This window comes from Ailuropoda melanoleuca, chromosome 2 (genome assembly GCF_002007445.2).
Source record: "Ailuropoda melanoleuca isolate Jingjing chromosome 2, ASM200744v2, whole genome shotgun sequence".
NCBI lineage: Eukaryota > Metazoa > Chordata > Mammalia > Carnivora > Ursidae > Ailuropoda > Ailuropoda melanoleuca.
The window spans coordinates 67,469,285-67,476,010 of record NC_048219.1 but is presented as its reverse complement, the minus strand read 5'-3'; the positions used below and the strand labels follow the sequence as shown (position 1 = coordinate 67,476,010).

Here is a 6,726-nt window from a genome sequence, read left to right as displayed (position 1 = left end):
ACACGAATGACAACAAAGGCTGCTGAGCTATTAGTCTTGGATTTCTGACTATGACCCTGGAATGTTGTGTAGGTTGGAAAGAGTGCTTAATTAATGTATATTGAAACAAAAGATCAGGTAAATTGTTTGATTTGTCTTCAAGCTATATTTTTAAACTAATCTAATTCATAACTGCTGGGTTTTTTTTTTCTTAAAGAGATTATCAAAGTTTCACTACCCAAATTCAGCTATCTCAAGAATTATCCTAAACACTAATTGTTTACTATGAAATACATAATTTATGTTCTCAAAAAAGAGTGCAAAATCAAAATGAACACAGTTTTCAATGTTCAGATAGGTGACAAAATTAGAGGAAATGTGGACTATTTAGATATATATAATGAAAGAACGTCACATATTTAAATAATAAAGTCTCTATACTCTTTAAATCTTAAAATTACAACTGAGTGGGGGACATCACACTATTGTTTGCAATATATTTTCTTTCTACATGTAAAACATTAATTTTGAAAACTGGTTTATATTTAAATATCATGATGTACAATTAATAAGTGATCTCTTTTATTACCATAATTTTCATTACAGATAGAATTGAATTTATTGGCTATTGATAATCTACAATCTCCCTCCCCTGTCCCATATCTCCACTCCTTCCCCAATCTCTATACCTCCCCCATCAGCTGATCAGGAGACTGGAAACAGACCAAAAAGGGGTTTGGCTGGAGAGAATGATTGTAGAATTGAAAAAGAAAACTCTCTCCATCTCCTCACTGCAATCACACTTAACATTCATTATGTCAATTTTCAATAATGCAAAATGTCTTGCCCAAGAGGCATCCTGATTTCAAGAAGTCAAAAGGGTACCTGGCATTAAACAACCTCGAGTCAATCTTGGTGGGATTAACTGGGCTGAGTTTCTATAAACTGCACATGCTATGGATCTACTTTGATCACAGTAAGGAAAAAAATGAGAATAGATTTTTTTTTTTTAAGAATTGCTGCACAGGAATGTTCCGTTTCTTTTATATAGCAGAGTTTAATCTTGATAAAAACCTTTTAAACCATCCTTTTCCCTCCACTATGGTAACGATATGATATCTATTTTTGCCTTTCTTTAAGGAAAGAAGATGGGGATTGCTTATACTGAGAAAGAAAATTTTATTCTCCAACACCCCCCCTCCCATTTCACTAAACCGTTTTAGTCGACATATGTTTGTTATCAGAGAGAGGTGCTGTGAACACACAGCCATTTTCTTAGCAGCTTTTTGACTGTATGTTACCATAGTCCCACAAGGCATTGGTCCTTTCCCATTGGGAAGTCATGAATAAGAGACTATGAAGCTTGCACGTCAGATCTTCCTCAATTAATCCACCATTAGCATGTTTGGGATCCACTACTGGATGGCTAACAGCAGCTTTTGTAACTGTATGCCGACCATACCCAATTATGCTCTGCTAAAAATGAACTCTTTGCAGACCAACCCTCTCGGGCTGTCAGTGTTTTCCGTTTTCCTATTTTAACGTTTGTGTATAGTGGCAGGCGACAGATGGTGTAGATCAGATCGATTTGATTGCATTAGATGATTTTTTTTTCCTTTCCCCACTCCTTTCTGGAAGCTCGCATCAGCTGAAGGCTATCGCCTGGGACTCCTTGGAAGCGTGAGCAAGCCGCCACCACGCGAAGGCACTGGGGCACAGCCAGCGCGAGGCACTGAGGTCCCTTCCCAGGGCTTGTTAACACTGTAACCCGGCACTCCGAGGGAAGCAGCTCCCACTGCCCAGAGCCTACCTCACCGCTCATCAGATGACTCTGGCTTCTACACACGGTTGGAGTTCTGCTTGAAACCTGGATTTAGAGGGTAAGCACTTCAATCGAGATGGATTTGTGACAGTTACTTTGCTATACCGCAAGACAAATCTCAGCAAACGTAAAGGATGTAGGATGTGTGAAAGAGGGAGACTATGTTTACATCGATAAATGTGTTTCTTTTTGTCTGAGAAGGAGAGTATTATCCAGTAAGGATGTGTATAGTGTTTTTCCATTGATTGTAAGAGTCGACTACCATCCTCCTCCCGATTTTTTCCCTCTCCTTGGTGTTTCCCCCTTTCTACTTGAGAGGGAAGGAGAGAGGAAGAGGGAGGGTGGCAAAGGGGAGGGGGGAGAGAGAGAAGCATTTCTGCTTTAGCTTAATTGGCTTATTTCCTCAAACCGATTGCTTTGTCGCGTTTCTTTATGTATATTTGGTTGCAAATTACGAAGCGTTTAACTGGGATCGGTGTTGGAGTGTGGGGGACAGGGTGGGAAAGTAGTGGGGACTGGCAGTCAGTCGCGGTGGCCTTGGGAGATCAAAAGGTGCTGAAAACCCCTGCCCGCAAAACACACCTCTAGTTATTGGGGAGCTAGAGAAATGTAGATTCTAATAAACATGGCTTGCAGGAGTCGATGAACAAAGGTACTTAATGCGGACCTAAGCCTCCGTTGCTACTGCTCCGCTAGCGGTATCTAAATATTCAAAAGCAAAGTGTAAGTTGATCAACAAACGCCCTGATGGTATTGGGCTTTTTCCCTTTTCTGTTTTTGTGTGGAGGGTGGAGAAGGGAGGAGGGTGGATGGGTGGGGGAAATCCGACAGCTTAAGGAGGTTTGAATTGAATATGCACCCAGCGGCAGTGGTCTCGTAGGAAATGGTGTTCTCGTAAGTCAGGCTGCCCCGCTGAAGCACGAGAGAGCTTTGGTTAGAGCTCAGAGCGTCAGTTCTGCTGCGAGTGCTGCCGGCAGTCGGCCCGGGCTGAGCTGTCCACTCGTCCAGGTGCTGAAGCTGTTGGAACATTTGGGTAGGTAGAGAAAGGGCTGGCACTGGTTACTTGGATAAAAAGAAAACGTATCAACTACGTTGTTCTAGTTTCTTAAAGCGTTTGAGTCTGTGGGTCAGTGTGTGCATGTATTTTATTTCAATTGTAAGGAAGCAAAACTAAAGGAGATTACTCAGGAAGCATTGAAAATCTGTGTGGGTATTTATGCTGTGATCCTGATATGCCATGTATTGCTGTGTACATATGTATTGTGTGTGTGTGTGTGGTGTATATATGTCTTAATAATCCTTTTTAATTCAAAAGGNTGTGGGTATTTATGCTGTGATCCTGATATGCCATGTATTGCTGTGTACATATGTATTGTGTGTGTGTGTGTGTGGTGTATATATGTCTTAATAATCCTTTTTAATTCAAAAGTAACACTCCATTTACTAAATCAAAATCTATCTGGATAATATGTTTCTTGTTTTCCTTTTAATGTTAGTTGAGATTTAAATGGAAGAGTTCAGGAGCAAATGTACACTTTGCTCATAGACTATTGCATTACTTTCCCTAAGGGCTTTTGTTTCTAGGAGTTCAAGCTGAAGGGAACCTGTCAGCTTTCTCTCTCTCTCTCTCTTTCTCCCCCCCCGTGTGTGTGTGTGTGTGTGTGTGTGTGTGTGTGTGTTTGGTTGTAGCACCCCCAGAGAAAAGCTCCACTTTATAGCTATGTTAGGTGATGGCAGAAAATAGTGCTTATTTATTTGTTTAATTGGCATCTGTCTTTTTGTGAAAGGTGTACTTAAGAGTCATCTGAAAATACTGTAAAATAGGCTATTAACTGGGCAATGCTGCTTTTCTTTTGAGTTATTTTAGGCATCAGGTATTATATATTAAACAACTGTTCATAAGACCTAGAATTCATGTTGATTTTTCTATTTGTAACATGTCAGGAAAATGATGAGTTGGTGTGTCTGGAGAAGTAATTTGTTTAAAGAAAAAAATTATAAGAGCAAGCACGAACTAAGTACCTTAAATTGCATCCAGGTCAGTTAGATATGAGTTGTGGTAGTGGGAGAGATTCTGTTATATAATTACTCCTTGATGAAGAGCTATTTGGACTTACATAATTTAAGGAATCATAATGTCTATTGCCATGTTTCCATATCCCCTCCCTATTCCACTCACATGGATGTACTCCCATGTATTTGAGAGTAAAGGGAAAAGCAAATAGAGAACTTTCTAATGGAGCTACAACATGTCTTGGGTAGTGACGTTGCACTTGTCCATTTCATTTAGTGAACAATAAACCCTTATTATCAGAATATTCATTGCAGGGTCTTAAGACAAAGCTTTTCCAGTAAGAGCCATATTGATCATCAAAGAATCTCTCTCTGAAAGCCAAAATTACAGTCACTTTACAAATGAGTTTTTATTTTGTTTTTTTCCTTAAAATAATTTTTATGAAGACAGAGCTTCAAAGGCTTTTCTGTAGAGGTGTTCACAACAACTGTACAGCAATGAATTTATATTGTATATTAAAAAGGTGGGCTATGGAATTACACATTGTGGTACTACAAAATAATGCCTAAATCATATAAACTCTACAAGCTTGTCAACTCAGTGAGTTCTGATACTATGGAAAATGAGTTTAATTATTTTGTGCTTTGAAGCTTTTTTTTTCTTTAAAAAATCATTATGTTGTATAGCTGTAAGGCCTTCAAAGGAGAGATGCCTATTTTTGTAGATCTATAAGTATTTGATTTCAAGTAGTAAATTGAATGAGTGTTTATTTTCTGTGATCTTGGGCTTGAGAAAATGCATTTCCAAAACACACTGCTGAAAATTTCACCCATGCATGACCCTATCTTTATTTGAACCTCACTTCTTAAAGCCGTCTAGGCAAATACATTTGTAATATTTGTGTGCTTAACTATGCATGTCTCTTACAGGGCTCTCTTGCTGCCATGACACTCAATCAAAGCACCTAGAGTGGGCTGGCCGAGACCAGAGCGGGTATCAAGCAGAGCAAGTACAGAAGAAGGCACCGAGAGAGCACCAGGTAAACTAAAGGTTACTTGTCACGCCCACCCTGTGCCCAAAGAGCCTTCCCACATCCTCCTTCCTCACTGGGAAGAGAGCACTCTTCTCCTTCTGTGTTAAGTGCTTGGTTTTGTGATTTGTTTTTCAGAAATGGAAATAAAGCAGCCATTTGGATTTGGGCAGGACGCAGCAGAGCACAGCTTTGGATCCTTCTTTAGGGAAATCGAGTTATGGATTTATGGTCCCGGTCAAGCTCAGCCCAGCCCCAGCCAGGGGCGGGCTCAGCAGCAAGAGTTCTGGTGGCGGCGGTGGCAGTAGCAGCGGCAGCAGTAGCAGCGGCAGCAGCAGCTTGGTCCTCTGACTCTCTTCGGTGACGGGTATTCTTGGGTGGATAATACGGATTACGTTGTTATTGCTTAAGAATACGCGTAGTCGAGGAGAGTACCAGCGGCAGGCGGGCAGCGGCCGCCCCTCCCAGCCCACCAGCTGGCCTCTAAACGCCTGTGGTTGCCAAGGTAGCACTTTTTTGATCTTTTCCTTTCCTCGTTGTTTTCGGTCTGGGTCGCGTGTTCGTTGATTAGAAGGCACATCCCACCAGAAAGGCTCTGCGCGCCCTGCCTCTGGTGACTGGGGCTGTAGAATGGGTCCGCGCCGGGGCGCGGGGGTCGAGGAGGAGGGGAGGGGCGGGGAAAGGATGGGGGTCTGCTCAGCAGAGCCTGCGCGGAGTTTCGGCGTCCCCGGCCTGCTTGTCTCCTCTCCTCGCTGGGGTGTGGCTTGGGGGAGAGACGGGGACTGAGCGAGTCTCTAAAGTTGAGAATGACTGAAAGGCCTTGAGCAGTTTGGCAGCGTCGCGAGTGAGGAGCAGGAGCTCGGCGGAGGGTCGCTAGGGGCTGCCTCCGCAGAAAGGGCGTGTCCGTGGGCGAAGGTGCCCCCGCAAGCTGCGGAAGCTCGTGACTTCGCGAATCCCGGCCCGGGGCGGTGCCGGAGCCCCACCCCCCGGCGGTGGCACTGCGCAGCTAGACGTGGCGGCCGGCGCTGGGAAGGGGGCGGGGGACAGGGGCCTGGGTCCCCGCGGAACTTCCAGATTGGAAGTGTGTGGCGGGTCTCCTCAGGGACCCATACTTTCTTTTCGGATTCTCCGCGAAGGGGTGGAGAAACAGAATGGAAACCGGATTGGTTGCGGTGTGGCACAGAACTGGAACCTTCCTGAAAGTGGTTGGGGTAGGCAGTGACTGTTCAGTCGTCCAGTTTCTTTAGGACACCTCTTCAGCGCTGTCTTCCCTGCCTCTGCTTTTAGGATGAGTCTCAAACACCAACAAACCCAAGGCATGTTCCCCCTCTCAGGTCTGCTGCGAAGGGACGAGAGGAAGAGCGAGCCTTTACCTTTTTCTACTTGCAGTTTTGTTTGTTTCAAATATTAATGGACGATAAAAGCATACGGATTTGTCCCCTTCTAGTGAAGAGCAAGCAACCACCCACCGATCCCCTCCAGCACACCCAGGCAGTCCTGGGGCAACCGGATGTAGCAGGAGCTGAGATGTCCAAGATGGAGCTGGGAGAGATGATCCACCGTAAAGGAGGAGGAAGGTCAAGGAGGCTGGAGCTCTCAGCCCTTGCCGGCGGCGGACCACACAGCTCTGCAGCTCTCCTTTCCCTCTTGCATGGGACCAGGGCCCGCCCGGTAGTGGCGCTTCAAAGGTGGGAGGAGAAAATGCTGGGGACAAGAATGCACAGACGACCAGAAGGTTCCACTAGGGTCAGCAAGAACCTGCTGGGACTCTAAAACTAGTTTTCCTCCCTGCGTGGTGCGGTTGGTTGTGCACCGGCTGCGAAGACTGAATTCGGGAGAAGTCGAAGCTGCGGGAGAAAACAAACAAACACACAAAAACAA

At 44.5% G+C, this 6,726-nt stretch overlaps 1 long non-coding RNA gene across 1 annotated transcript; it reads left to right on the top strand.

Annotated features, from left to right (window-relative positions):
* Nucleotides 1-1,621: 1,621 nt before the first annotated feature.
* LOC117801018 lies at nucleotides 1,622-6,152 on the top strand. The gene is made up of 4 exons (XR_004623320.1): nucleotides 1,622-1,859; nucleotides 4,745-4,854; nucleotides 4,984-5,350; nucleotides 6,133-6,152. It is a non-coding gene; the product is annotated as an uncharacterized LOC117801018 (long non-coding RNA).
* Nucleotides 6,153-6,726: the final 574 nt, after the last annotated feature.